The sequence below is a fragment of the Schistocerca piceifrons genome, chromosome 2 (assembly GCF_021461385.2).
Source record: "Schistocerca piceifrons isolate TAMUIC-IGC-003096 chromosome 2, iqSchPice1.1, whole genome shotgun sequence".
Lineage (NCBI taxonomy): Eukaryota > Metazoa > Arthropoda > Insecta > Orthoptera > Acrididae > Schistocerca > Schistocerca piceifrons.
This window is the reverse complement of record NC_060139.1, coordinates 277,020,938-277,037,014: the sequence shown is the minus strand read 5'-3', so window position 1 is coordinate 277,037,014 and position 16,077 is coordinate 277,020,938. Positions and strand designations below refer to the sequence as shown.

Genomic DNA, 16,077 nt, shown 5'->3' with positions numbered 1-16,077 from the left:
CATTGACGAAATATGTGAGAACAGGCGGTCAATAAGGGAGCTTGAAGGATTGGAAAGAAATTCTAAGATATTGGAGATCCCAGTACATAGGAGAGCTCGTCGCCACCACCACCACCACCACCACCACCACCGCCGCCGCTTTACTTCATGCGACACACAACGGAGGTATTTTATGATAGGAATGTTAACTGTATCTACATTTGAGATTTCATTTTTCCTTCCTCGACGGTACACCTGTAGAAAGGTTGAATGATTTTGGACAGAGCAGTCAGAATACGGACGTTTACTTTCTCCTTATCTCAATGAGACTCTTAGTTTTTCTCTATTTTTCTAGTCCTTCACAGGCAACTAATACAGTAACTGATTTAGTTACTACGGCAATTTCTCGTGTTTCCCTCGTGAGATGGAATCTTACACCAAAAACTGTAGAATTTCTTTACGAAATTTAGTGCAAATTATAAATGTTAGGAGTAAACTGAACTTTCATCTTGACAAACTATTTGAAGGGCTCATATGAAAGAATCCAAGATTTCACTTTTGAATGAAGATATTTTAACATACCACATCTTGATACATTGTAAAGTTTATAAGCAAACGCCAATTGAATGGCTACACAGCAGGACTTAAAACGCTTTCGAAAGCCAAAGAATCGTTGGCAAAAATATCCAGATACAGTGTTTTATTGCACTCCGCGAAGATACAAACACAGAGGAACTAAATTCTGAGAAAGTTGTCACGAACTAATTGAGAGTTTTAGCTCAGCTTTGTGAAAGCTTTTGCCATCTTGACACCGCGAATTAAAAAAAACCTTGATCAGTACATCAGTCAGTCCTAAGAAGTCAGTGTAGTCAGTGCAAATGCACCGAGAAGTATCCCTTCCTGCAATACATTAACTTCATAATCTAGCTTAAAATAAGAAAGAATTCAGAATTTTCACAGTGGTTTTGCTTAACATAATCAGGATCTGTTCAGGAAAAATTTCTGGAAGTAATTTATGATACCAATGACAACCCTTAGTATCCTTTCTCGTGAGTGCTATGGCTCTACAGCGACTATTAGCCCTGGAAGTCTATCAGCACAGACATCATACGGAGCGTCTTACACAACTGTCACAAATCCTCTAAAATTTCGCAGAGTAGGATAGAGTTCTCAAACAAATATGCAGCGAATCGAAGTGTATTTACATACAGCACTTCGTATTTTTAACAGTTTCATGTCAATTATTTGCAAAAGCCGTTAGTGTTCCAGTGAAACACTAGCAAATATTTTATAAAAGGTATTATCCTCCCTCCTCCTATTACTCAACCTACTTTTTCTGGTAATCTTGTCAAAGTCGCCAGTTTAAAATACAATTTCTGAATATGTTTGTCTATATTTAATGTATTTTTTCGAGTGTAAAAATGGGGAATATTACGATTAAAATAACAGTGAACGGATAATTCTTAATCTCTTAATTGGACCAGTTATGTGGTGCAGGCTCTTTAAACCAAATAAATAAAAATTTAGTTTCTGGAAAAACTTTAAAGCAGGTATTAGTGGCAGTGTAGAATAACTCTGAGGTCGAATAGAAATAGGCTACAAAATTATTTCTTGAATTAAGGCGATACAATATGGGGGCAGTATGACTACACATACATTGATCACAGCGTCCGTGCTATTTCGATTACAAGACAAGAGCCGTCTGAGTAATGGCGGATAATACCTTTAATATTTTAGGCTAAAGCCGCAAGAGAGACGACGGTTGACGGCGATTCTTTAACTCGTCCGTGTTACTCTTTGGAAATTATCGACCCCAGCCATTCCTAATCAACAAGTTCCCTATTTATTACTTACTTCTTACCTTAATTTAGGTATGTGGCAGACTAGGCAATAATTTGGCTACTTTATCTTGTGTATGGATCATGAAAGTAAGGGAACACTTTCAGGCGCGTACCGAGACACGGAGACGAAGTTTTCCCTTGCTCCTTATGCAAAATGGGGCAGCTAGTGGCTAACATTGGCTCAAAGAACCCTCCGCCACGCACTGCACAGTGGGCTGCGTAGCATTTAATGCCGACGTGAAGTCATCACTCACGACTGCATCGCACGCGTGGAATACATATTTGCATAATTGAAACCCATGTCTACACGGCCGTGGTTCACCTTGGGAGTTGCCAATTATACACGCTTATGCCCATGTGCCAGGCGAGAGCTAATGAGGTTAGCCTTTAAGTTCTAATCTAATCTCTTCCTGCTCCTCCCCGATAGTTTATATTGGTCGCTCACGATTCACGAACCTGCTGCAGCGAGGAAAGGCGCCTGGAAACACCTGGTGTCCTAGACGAAGCGAGGGCGTCTGTGTGCTTGAGGTCTAGATTGTTTGGGACGGCAAGAAGTAGGTCACGGGCCGACCAGAGATACAACCAAAGATACCGAATATGGCCACACCGCGGCGCCGCAGTGCACAGTGTTCAAGGTGAGCGACGGTCTTGCCTTGAGGGCGGAGGTTCGAAGCACCACAAGGCATCCGCCGGGTGAGCAACGAACCCCGATATCTTACTAGCGGCAGTCGCTGAAGGCTAGTCGACATCTGACAGTCTATGCTGCTTTATCACAAACGCACTTCATGGGACTGGTCAGCTATACGTTTACATAATATAATCAAGACTCATGCAAAGAAACGCTTTATCGGTCGGTTGTCTTTGGCTACTTCTACATCGGATCGGGAGAATTACACTTGCAATGTGGGGCGACCATCAGACCACATAGAAAACATCAAGACCATAAAGTAAGTGCCTACAACGGACGCCAGATACAACAACCGATCAACAGGGTGTCCTAGGAGAATGTCAGTTTCCCGGGATGTGACAGGAACGATCATTCGAAGTAAAGAAAGTCTAATAAACAGTGATTCAAACATATACTGTGAGTGTTATGAGCTCATTTTCACCTTCGCTACTGTGAAACATCCCTACTGAAGTGCTCACAGCTCTTAAGGTATGCAGTTCAGAGCCCCTGCTTACTAGCCTTTTTGCTTAGAATGGTCGTTCCTGTTAGAGCCATGAATATTGATCATTGCTCCTGGGACACATTCTGTTAATTTGCTTATAAATGTTGGTTGGCTATATGTCAGACTATTACTACTATTTGGCAAATGACCAAAGATTTTTGTGGCAGCATACATCACCCCTTTCTGTGCCAAAGTGAGATTTAATCCAGAATAGTGAAGATCATCCTTTCTTCTAGAGTTGTAGCTATGCACTCCGCTGTTTTTTTTTTAATTGCGATGGGTTATTAATGACAAATTTCCTAAGTGAATATGTATTGCGAAGGTACTGTGGATATCCCGAGTTCCTCAAATGTCTGCAGGGTGATCTTGGGTGGGCTCCAGCTATTATTTTGATTACAAGTTTTAGTGCAATGAATACTTTCCCTCTTAATGACGAAGTGCTCTAAAAGCAGTGGATGAAAATAGACATAGTAGGCTAATTTATTATATGTTTATCACCAAAATTTGCTCTGAAAGCAGTGGATGAAAATAAGACATAGTAGGCTAATTTATGATATGTTTATCACCAAAATTTGCAATAATTCTAATAGCATAAGTAGCCGAACCTAACAGTTTCAGCAAATCATCGATGTGTTTCTTCTAATTATTTCTCGTCAATGCACACAACCAGAAATTTTGAATGTTCTGCCTTAGAAACAAACTTAGTCTATATTTATCAATGCTGTTATGTCACTTACTGTACAGAGTTGTATAAATTGTTTTCTCAAAATTTAGTGAAAGTCAATTTGCAGACAGCCACTTAACTTTCTGAAAGACATTTACAATTTCCTCACTGATTCCTGCTTGTTGGGTGCGATTACTATACTCTTATCAGCAAAAAGAGCTAGCTTTGCATCTTCATGAATACAGAGTACTTTGACACAAAAGCCCAAAGCTTCATAGCTACAAGCTTTATAAATTACCAAGAATAAGTAAATTTATTGCTCTTTCACAATACCGATGAGCCCCTATTGCTCTCCGTCCTACAGATGGGCGCGAAAATACTCCCGAAGGTCTCAACTGCCAAAGAAGTAGTCTTCATAGGCTTCACAGCAGCTCGCGAAACCAAAAAATAATTGAATAATGAATCGCTTTTTAAAATTAGGGCAAGGTGGATTGACGAGTTTCATGCATTGATAGCAAGACCATTTTCAACATCCTACCTAGCTGCTAAAACGAATTTTCTGCGTTGGCTGCTTTGGAAACGAAATATAAATCTCTGTTATGAACATAGAAAAAGAATTCCAAGTGTATTTCTAAGATTAAAACCTCCTTCGACAAGCTTTGCTCTGCAAGCCAGAGCCAAAGGAATCACTAAAGTACAAAACTAATTTCTTAGACTTTCCGGGCGATTCGAAGTCATTTCGTGGAATCGGGTGCGGACGGCCTAGGGACAACCTGATCGCGTCATACACATTTATGTCTGCGCAAATCAAATTTTAATCTCTGAGCTGTTAACTACACAAAATGTCAACATTGGCACAAAAAATAAAATCCATGGCATCTTTTGTGAAAACATAGTAAAGACAAAAAATTAGAACAAGATTATAGATCACGTACATACATTTAAATTTTTAGGGACCACTATAACGCACAGAGGGGACAAAAACACAACGCCGAGAAGTTCAATACCTAAACGGTACCGTTAGAAGATCTCTCCAAAATACAGTAAGAATAGAAACTTACCTTACATTTTATAAAGTTACGTCGGTACCAACATTGCTGTATGGGAGCGAATCTCGGGTAGTGGATCAAAGAACTAAGATTTCAGGCCATTTAAATGAAATTCCACAAGAACATAACAGGATTCCGAAGGTGATAAGATACAGACATTAAGATGGAATTTAAAATATTTGGTATAAATGAGAAAGTTGGAAAAAATGGAATGATCGTAAGACCGGGGTTGCTCGGCCGCCGCGTACAGGTCTTTATTTGGCGCAGCTTCGGCGACTTGCGGGTCGATGAAGATGAGATGATATGAACTGAAATGATGAGGACAATACGAATATCCGTAGTGGGTTGATCATTTATCAGCTGTTTTGAATAAAGAATTTAAAAAACACCCAGTACCCGAGTGAACATAATCTCCGACACTTTCTGGAATCGAACCGAAGAGAATAAGCGAAGATGGATATCCCTTCTGTTGCGAATGGAGATGCAAGATATACACCCGTAATCTAAATCTCAATTATTACACCTTTTTGTAAAGAATCTTCCTACGATCGAGCGGTCCTTACTTTTCGAATACACGTTATTTCACATCCACGTAGCTATCCTCGGCTCAGGAGCGAGCAGAGTCTGTCGCTAAGCGACAGGGGCCCCGCAGAGTCGTACTGGACAGCGGCCGCACGTATTGGAGAGCAACGTCTCTGACTGTTTAAGGACCACGTGAAGAATGGAAAGCAAGGTGACTAGAAACTGGTGGCTCGTTCACAGAACTGCCGCGGCGACTGCAACGGATGCAGGAGGGACAGAGAGAAAGAGAGGAAGATCAAGTTGAGGGCCGCTGTAAGTGGGTCAGTGACAGAGGCCGGCCACAGCCTACTTGGCGCGCGCCGAGCCACACTTCCCCCCCCTCCCTCTCTCTCTCTCTCTCTCTCTCTCTCGGCACCACGATTCCACATCACATTCCAGGGCTTACGCACGTGGACCAGCCTTGCACTACGCACCAGCAGCTATTCATCTGCTGCTCTTACATTCGCTCTAGCACCAGCCCCGGATCTACGATATTTCCGAACCGGGGCAAAAACCTAGATAGTGGCGCCCCCACTTCCCCTTCGAGCGTTTGAGATAGAACGTCAAAAATTTTAAAAGATACATTTTCCAAAAATACGTTCAATTCGCTGCGCACATCTTTGCGAAGAGCTTAACATATAAAACGTGTGTCGAGGAAATGTAACACGTTATTTGGTCTCAAGTGTGCCCTCATGGAAGCCATCTAACCTACAGTCAGAACAGTGGAAATTAAATTTTTTGTGGAGCATCTCTTGCTCCCAATCGGCCGATTTGACTTCCTACCCTCCCCCGCCCCCTTAAAATAAACCCAACTGTGGGTGGGATTATTTGCCGCTAAACCTTGTCAAAAATTATTCCCTGGTTAACTCCACAAATCCTGCCAGAATCACCGGTTCAATTATACCGCGTTTATTCTCCGGTTACGCGTTGTTACGCGGCCGTACAATGCGATTTCCGCGCTGTTCCTGAAATACAACTTAACGCGGCTGCTACCCGGGACTGTACAATTGGCCCTTAGTAGTGTAGCGATGTGGCAAAAGTTTCCTGTCAAAATATTTTCTTGGATACACCGAGAAGATAATATGTAATCTATCTTACCTGGTATTCCTGTTAGTCGTTTGCTTCCACTCTGGTAATCTGAATCTATGGATTTCGCTAATAATTATAATAGCTTATCATTCGCATAGCCGATAAACCACAGAAACAGCGATTAGCGTTCACCCTATCGGGTTTATTCGCCTCAGCTCGTATAACCCCGTTCCCTTTTGTCTGTGGGAAAGGTTTCTATTTCTAGATGCGACGGGGATTCCCGTGACAGACATAACGTGCACTATCCACCCATTCAAAAGTCAACCTATGATTCGTTCAGAAATCAACTTAGAATGTGTTCAAAAACTTCAAAAACCAAGAGGGATGCATTTCAAAATCACATTAACAATCGATAAGACCAACGTGCGCTGGATGCTAGGCGCTACGTGGAACAGTTTTTCCTTCAGGAATACGAATTTGGCGCCCCCTGAAATTTTCGCCCGGGTAGACACCTCGGTTTGCCGCCGCCCCCCCCCCCCCCGCCCCCCTAGATCTGGACCTGTGTAGCACCACCCAGAATATAATCACACCACCTTATTAATCCAGTTGGCAGAAAAAATCCTATGGCATATTATTCTAGAAAACTTATACCGAAAACACTGTTACGAACAATTTTAACTATTATAAAACGCTACAAATGCGCTGGATGCTAGGCGGAAATGCCATCCACGACTTCTATAGAAATTAGACTATAGTTAGAAGAGTCTAAGGACATGAAGGGGAAGTTTCAGTTGAGAAGAAAGTTAAAAGGGGTTGTAGAAAATCCCTTGCTATTCAAATCACTTCAGTAAGCAAGCGGTAACTGACAAAGAAATATGGGATGGGAATTAACCTTGCGTCGGGCGTGGTATTATCTACAACAATATACTAGTGCGATGTATCAAACTGATTATATCGCTTTTATATCGCTTATTCAAATTTTTGTTCAGTTTCACAGATTAACCACGTTATAAACGGCCAATATATTTATAGAACACAGGGATGAGATAAGTACACAACAATAAAAATAATTTTCTCAATTGTCTCACCACTGCTACGCGTTGGGCCTTGTAGCAAAGAGCGTGGATGTCAATTTAGAGCTCGCATGATCTAATCAGGGTTGAATCATGGATATTCTTCCGTCAGGCTTTAACCCAGCCTTCGTATTTCAGTTATGTGAAGATCAGACAGAAACGTTAAGTGATTTGGGCTTTACGTTCATCTGTGGGTCCCCTTTGCCAAGTAGCCTTAAGTTTCAATGTGCTTCAGACAGACAATCTTGAAACATTATACAATAATATTTCGTCAGTCTTTATAGGTGCTACACCGGTTCTTTTCGACCCCAGTTCTTTATTGTCTGCTTCACTCGTTCTCATCAGTTTTTCCGTTTCGTAGTCGTTCACGAGATATAGTTTTTGGCTGTCGTCCGGTGAACAAAAGAAAAGCTTCCGAGTATTAGTCTAGCATTGTGACTGGTGTCACGATAGCCTAGCAGACTGATCAACAATTTCGGATGTACCCAACGGGCGTGTCATATGACTTACCATTCACGATCTTTATATAAATTACAGCAAAATGGCTGCGGTCCCACCGCAGCCTGCTGCTCCAGCCTTGGAGGCCGCCCCAGAGGCCCCCACGGCTCCTGATGCAGCTGAGCTCCGCACGCTTTTGCGTTCGTTGAGCCAGCTGCTCGAGCAGCTGCCGGTGCTAGTCACCGCCGTCACGTCCGCCCTCCAGGCCGGCGTTATTCCTGCGGACCGCCATGGAAAATGAGCATGTACATGGGCTCACCGTGTGCGGCTTTAACGCACGCGGCTTAGTTCCCCAACAAGGGGAATTCCATCAATTCCTCCGAGATGAGGCGATAGACATCTGTCTCGTCTGCGAGACGTTTCTGAAACCTGGCGTGGCCGTCGGTGTGGCGAACTATCGCTGCTACCGCACCGACCGGCCCACCCATGGTGGAGGCACCGCCATATATGTGAAAAACTCACTGAAGCACCATGCTGTCCTGCTGCCGCCTCTAGCTGCGGTGGAGGCCACTGGGGTGGCTGTCACCACCACAGCTGGTGTCATTACCTTCATCGCCGTCTACAGGCCACCTCCTGGAGGCCGACCTTGATGCCCTCCTAACGCTGCGTGGGAAACTGTTCATTGCGGGTGACTTGAATGCCAAGAGCCCGCAATGGAATTCTCGAGTCACCAACGTCAGCGGGCGACGCCTTCTCCGCGTCACTCAACGTCACGGCGCTCTCGTTCTGGGTCCATTTGACCATACATTCTACCCCAACAGAGGCCAGCCCGACGTGCTCGACGTCGCAGTCCTGAAAGGCGTCGGGCACTTTACGTCGGCTACCGTCCGCTGCGCCCTGTCCTCTGACCACCTTCCGGTGGTCTACGATATGGACGTCGTCGGCGCCTCCCTGCCGCCTGCTCGCCGCACCTTCCGCGGAATTGACGAGGCCAGATTCCAAGCCGAACTGCTCGGACGCCAAGGCCAACGCCCTCGCAGACGTGTTCGCCGACAACTTCCGACCGGTCGCGGATGTTTTCGACGCCGAACACGTCCAACTCGTGGAAGACCACCCTACCAGTTTTCCTCGGCGCAAGGGCCGCTGATGATGTGATCACGCCCATCACAGCTGAAGAGGTTGGACTCCAGCTCCGCCGCCTCAACCCGAGGAAGGCAGGTGGCTCTGATGGAGTCACAAACCACCTCCTGCGGTTACTGCCGCCGGCACTCTATCAGCCACTAGCGGACACTTTCAACTGTGTCCTCAGCTCCGGGATCTACCCTTCCGCGTGGAAACACGCGGAAGTGGTGGCTATCCCGAAGGCTGGCAAGGATCCGCGTCAGGTGGAGCATTACCGGCCGATCAGCCTGCTCCCGTCTCTCTCCAAGATTTTTGAGAGATTGTACGTGGAGCGGCTGTGGCGCCACGTCACCGCTGGAGGGCTCCTTCCAGCGGAGCAGTTCGGATTCCGGCGGGGCCACTCGACCACGCACCAGCTCCTACGCCTGGTGGAACAGGCGATGAGGGCGCTGGAGTCGCGGGAGTACCTTGGGGCGGTACTCCTCGACGTCTCCAAGGCGTTCGACAGCGTGTGGCACGAGGGCCTCGTGTACAAGCTCCTTGTACATGGGGTCCCGACGTCGCACGCACTTCTACTGCGGTCCTACCTCGAGGGCCGCACCTTCCACGTCCGGGCCGCCGGCGGCACATCCACCGACCGGCCGATTCGTGCAGGGGTACCGCAGGGGTCGGTTCTCGGCCCCCTGTTGTACTCCTTGTACACTGCTGACGCACCGCGGGTGGCGCGCGTGGAGTTGGCTCTTTACGCCGACGACACTGCGCTGTTCACCCGGAGCATGAACGTGGTCGCGATGTGCCGCCGACTCCAACTAGCGTGCGACGTCCTGGGGGCGTGGTCCACCAAGTGGCGTCTCAAATTTAACGCCGCCAAGAGCCAGGCGGTCGTCTTCACTCGGAGACGACTGCCTCCTGCCCTGCCGCCTGTCTCGATCTCGGGAGGCCCCATCCCGTGGTCACCAACAGGCCAATACCTCGGTGTGCGGCTGGACCGGCATCTCACCTGGCTACCGCACATCCGCGACATCAGGGGGCGGGCGATTGGGCGTCTCCGGGCGCTCTACCCGCTGCTGAACCCCTCGTCCACTCTCCCCCCTCGGCACGGCCTGACCGTGTACTTGGCCCTCGTCCGGCCGGTACTCGAGTACGCCGCCGTGGTGTGAGGGAATGCCGCTCCGTCGCACGTTGCGATGCTCCAGCGTGTCCAAAATCGGGCGCTGCGACTCGCACTTCACAAGCCGCCTCGGTACCCCACGAGACTGCTTCATGAGGAAGCTGGCGTCCCGTTGCTACGGGATCGCATCAGGCAGTCCGCCAGAGTGTTCTATGCCTCTGCAGAACACTCTGGCAGTCATCTTATACGTGGACTGGGACACCAAGTCCACCGCAGGCCAACCACGCGCTGGCCTGATCTGCTGCGGGAGTAGCTTCTTCCGCAGCAGCTATGACGCATTTAACGCAGCGTCCGCCCTCACGCCGGCGCTCACATAGGCCAAACCAACAGTGAGGCCACACAACAGCTCTAGAGGTCCAAACAGGAACAGCTGCTTAGCCTGTCCCTCCTCCTGGTAGATGAAACCAGTGATTTGCAGTGCAGTGCAGTGCAGTGGGACAGCGACTGACAGTTGGCAAACGTAAATAGACGCTTTATAGCGCGTAAATAGATGTTACTTTTCTACTAACCGACTGCTGATGCATTACTGGACGCAGCACCACCTTAAAATGTATGGGACTGTCCATCTGAAGCGACCTAAAAACGGCCACAACAACTGGTTGTGGCAGAAGTAGGTGCCAAGTAGAGACTCATTCGGAGAACCCTAACGAAATTTAATTCATCTACAAAACATGTAGCACCTAAAATTCTCGCTCTGTTCACGAATATTCCTCCATAATCTCTTTACCACATGGGATTAATTGTAGAGAGATACAAAATCCACAGAACAGCGACACATTAACGTAGTGGATATGTTCGTTGAATACCAATAGCAGAAGCTACAAGATAAGCTCTGTGCATGACAAATGTTTACTCTAGCAGTTACCAGAGCACACGTGCCAATAAGTCCGGCAACAGATTTCTTATTCCATGGGCAACTCGCGAAAATCGAGTTCCTACGGAGGCTAACGCTTTTAGGTCAGATGAAGGTCTCAAATTCTTTAGTGGTTAGAACGGTTTCGACTGACCTATCATTTTCTTTGCCGTCAATTCTACAATTGAACCAAATAACAGCACCAGTTCAACTTATTTTCTATCAGTCCACTGATTACGAGTCTATCGTCGTGGCCTTTTATTACTGCCGTTGCTGCGACAGACTCTTGGAAAAAGTCTTAATTGCCTTGTTCGATATTCTCAGCTTCCGTCTGTTTTTGAACACACAGAAAATGAACTAGTTTAGTGGATAATGTGGTCCATACCAACTTATTAGATTCACCGTTAATTTTAAGGAAAAACTGTGGAAAAACATGAGCACACCACTTTGCGTCAGCTCAATTCCATACTACCAACAGTCGACAAATTAAGTTTGACACGCTTCATTTATTTCGAGACAGCTGAAAACGAGACGGAGGCAGAGAGAAAATCTCAACTGAGCGCCTAATCGGTAATAAAGAATATTTTACGAGGGAAAGATGTAAACGATACCTAAAACTAGAATACTAAACGCAAGCAGTTATATCAGCATGGGGAGGCGTGATATATTACAGTGATAGTACAGACAGTATACTCCATCACCGATAGACTCACAATCAGTGGCAAATGGCCTTAGTGTACAAAACCGGTCGTGGTGATCGAAACTGAAAGTGTAACTGGTGGTATTATATTTCAAGCAATTACTGCAGCTGCAAGATCTGCATATGTGCATCATACTGTACAAGGAATTTCCATTATGCAACGACGAGCGTTTAAGCCCATATGGCCAATAAACAACTAACGTGAGCATTCACTGAAAAAACTCGAGTTAATAATGTGCTCACTGATGCTCTGCCAATACCATGGCGACAATATCTTCGTGTAGGAGTGTACGTTTTTTATTGACGTATATGTCACGTGGCGAGACTTTGCGTCAGCAATAAGACTCGCGCCTCAAAACATCGAATGTCTGACGTCCGCTTCCAAAATAAGCCTGTACGGTGCATTTGTCTGAACAGCCTTGATGTTTGCTGAAGCCCCACATTCAAACTGGCGCCGATTCGACTCAACAGAAGACAGTCGACGCCCATGAGCCAATGCAACGGCGACGTTACCTGTGGTGGCTGTGCGGCGATTCACGCGCATCGAAAGTTTCTGCGATATTCATCATCCACTCCAGACAAGTCAGCAACACTACACCTTCGTCCAATATGGGACCAGTACATCCTCCTCAGTTCAATTATTATTACATTATTCACTAATTAAAATTTTTCATATATAACTAGTATTTTTTAAACACGCGTTACCATAAATCTCCACTCAGAACTCGTACATTTTCTGCATTATTGTACAGTCTTCCCACTGTCACTGACCAGATTCACGATATATGCTGTGATATTTAACGGGTCTATTGTATGACATCCTACGACGATTTTCATGTGGTTACCTGTTGGCCACATATAGTTCACTGCCTTTTTCCGTTCAAAAACTATTCCTTGGAACGTATGGTGATGGTACAAAGAAGCAACTGCAGTAGACTTTAAAATCCATTCCGCTATCAATTGTTTTCCCCTCTAGGTGCTTCTTTAGAATTTTATAGCATTGGGCCACCTTTCCGACAAAGTTTATGTCATAAAGGAGATACCTAATCCTTTTTTCGGTCTCATTTATGAGTGATGTTTTGACACTGGGTTGGATTATAAATGCAGCAGCACTATCGGACTACTACCACTGATATATTGAATGTCAGGACGGTCTAAATGTAAATACCACATAAGGTCCGCAATAGAGGAAAGAACCCTTCTGTATCCTATTACAACTTCTGTAGTAGCCACCTAACTCATTTTACTCACCACATCACAAAATGGCAGGTACTCCTCGTCATTTAGTATCGGCCCAATGCTGCCCAGGCCAAACACACCCGCACATGTGTACGGGCATACTGCTGCTCAACCTGTCGAGGAAAAAAAAATGATAGTTATGTGCAGACAGAACTTTCACAGACGCACAAAATATTAACTTTATATTCCAGTGTTTATCAACGGTTGACAGTGTGAATCTCGAGTTGTATCCTATCATAGACGGGAATCTGTTTATTCCTTGAGTGAGGGATTAGTGAAAGACTTTCCCTGTGAAACCATAGTGCGCCTGGCGAAGAATCGGATGTGAAGACAACTTTTACTAATGTCTACATCAATGATATTTGCATCCTGGACTAGGATGCTAACTATTGCAGGTGTGCTGGAGTATCGGTTAACTTGTTCGCTGTCTCGGATATAAGAATTTCTATTACGGGCAGACGGCACACCACTCTGAGCGAACTACCAAATTTTACAAAACGATTCCGTCTTCACATTATTGACAACTCTGTCTCGATTTGGGAATCGATCTGATTGGGAACTTTCGTTTATTAAAATTTAAGTAGTAGTACTAAAATACCAAGCTAGGAATATCCACGCAGTGTGGTTTGGAAACAGGTTTAAGTTTATGAATAATTTTGAAGAACTGCATTGTTGTTTTCTTCTTCTTCTTCTTCTTCTTCTTCTTCTTCTTCTTCTTCTTCTTCTTCAGTCCAGAGACTGGTTTGATACAGCTCTCCATGCTACTCTATCTGTTCCTTCTTTAGAAACATTTCTTATCACTTCGTCAACGTCCTTGGAATATCTCCAGCCAGCTGCTGTGGCCGAGCTATTCTAGGCGCTTCAGTCTGGAACCGCGCTGCTGCTACGGACGCAGGTTTGAATCCTGCCTCGAGCATGGATGTGTGTAATGTCCTTAGGTTAATTAGGTTTAAGTAGTTCTAAGTTCTAGGCGACTGATGACCTTAGATGTTAAGTCCCATAGTGCTCAGAGCCATTTGGAATATCTCCCTTCCTCCATGCCGTCTTGCCGCCTCGCCCCCCCCCCCCCCCCCCCCCCCACACACACACATTTATCACCATCTACCTAACGTCTGTAAAATATTGTTGCAAGAACAGATACCAAAGAAACACCTTCCAGCCGAAAGTAAGTCAGATTTAGAAGACTTGTCGACCACACTTTGCGCCAAAATATATTAAAGATACACAAATCTAAGGTGAGCAGTAGAAAGAACAACAATTTACTTGATCTAAAAACTGAGTGCTAAACAGTGGCAGGAATGGCAGAAGAAGGTATCTAGGCGGTATCATTAGACATGAAGGCCAGAATAGATGGCCGACGTGCATTGATGCAAACGGAAATTATCACAGTTCTAATGGTGTGGAACCATCAGGTATCTGGAGGAAAAAACAGCGTGTGAATGGGGCGCTGTTGAAGAATGCTGAAACCGGATTTGAGAGGTAATATAAAAAATGAAGCTTTGCTGAAGACAACAGGTAAGTAAAGCAGACTCACGAGAGGAGGTAGGTTAACGGGATATTTGGTACTGCAACGTGGGTTATTTAACTTTGTGCTAGAAGCAGCAGCAGAGGGGAGAAACAACAGGGGAATGCAAAAAACAAATTCGAAACAATAGAAAAACGCCACGGATAAAACATTTTTTTCAGGCTAAGGACCATGCCGGTTTTGTAAGCAGATATAGCACAACGGAATATTTACAAGTTGAAATTATGAACTGGAGAAATATCAGTCTGTAACAGACTAACTTAGAAAAATTCAATTTTGACAAAATCTATACTTACAGTCCCCAAAACAAAGTACAGATTAACATTATTATGATCAACACGCTGTATGATATATTATGTCTGTGCTGTTTAATGTCCAAGTTTTGTTCCACATATGGCTACACTCCAACACAATATTTCAGAAAATTCTTCGAAACAAAGTCATATTCACTGTCTATACGTTTCTGTACCAGGAAGATGCTACTGATCTACATTTTATACCTCCCTTACTTCTGCTGTCGTCAGTTATCACTCTGTCCAAACAGCAAAACGAGCTTCAGCGTCTCATTTCCAGGTTTATTCTTTCAGCATCACCTGCCTGCATTACTGCAGCGATAATGGGCACCAACAGTGCAGTTCTCAGCAGTATAGACCGAAGTAAAAGTGCCTCCGAACGGAAGCATTTAAAACGTTTCAGCCGTAAAACTTGCATAGGATATTGCCAGTGACGTAACGGCTTAGTCACTGGACGAGACGATGGAGCGATGAAGCTAGAAGAGCTCGTTTCCTGACCGTAGGGCACATTCATTTGCGCCCGTACTCCGGAAGCGCTGGCACGCCGAGTGTTAACAACTCGTGCCAAACACCCTTCGGCTAACAGCCGTCTACTGTCGCTCCGGTGACTGGATCCAAAGACGCCAATGATAAATCCATTTCAGTAAACGCGATTCATGTCATCCCTAAGTGGTAGCAATAACACGTAACTAGTTTTTAATATTAAATCACCTGTTTAGCTGTCTGTTCCCTGTGTTCGGAGGAGATAAATGCCTTCCATTATGTGTACGAGTCCCTGACCTCACACATAACCCCCTCCTCACACACACAGGAGAACTTTTACAAGCACTTCCAATTATTGGTTACAGCGAGGTATTTCTCAGAAAAGCTCACGGCGCCTGGAACTTGTTATGAATGCCTGAGTTCGTTATATGTGTGATGTTAGAGTCTTTGATCATACATCATACGCACAGCTATCCTGGCTGAGTGGAGACAAGCGCAGAGATGTCAATGCTCTGTGTCTTCTATTGTCTTAAAAACGCACACTGTCCATCATATTTGTCCGCGACCTCAAAGCTCTTGTATGAACAACATGGCAGAAACACCTGTTCCCATCAGAGCAGAATCCTTTGTCACACATCATCATAGTTCACCCACTTCTTGGAAGTTCTCAGCAGCAGGATCTTCAGATGACAGTTAATGACATATCTACTGAGGCAATAATAATCACTAACTTTGTCCCTGTACGCACTCGTTACTCCTGTTCATATTCTTTTTCAATAAAATCCTTATTTCCCAGTAGTCTTAGCTGATACATTCTACTTAAGTTTCCTTTCCCCAGTACTCGCTATACCATGTAACATCAATTTTTTACACGTACAACTAAATTCT

At 45.1% G+C, this 16,077-nt stretch overlaps 1 long non-coding RNA gene across 1 annotated transcript in view; it reads right to left on the bottom strand.

The window, feature by feature from the left end:
- The window catches only part of LOC124774934, a 40,254-nt gene that overhangs the window by 5,526 nt on the left and 18,651 nt on the right, over nt 1-16,077 (bottom strand). The window contains exon 2 of the long non-coding RNA XR_007015576.1: nt 12,901-13,001. This is a non-coding gene — a long non-coding RNA (uncharacterized LOC124774934). The remainder of the gene's footprint in view (nt 1-12,900; nt 13,002-16,077) is intronic.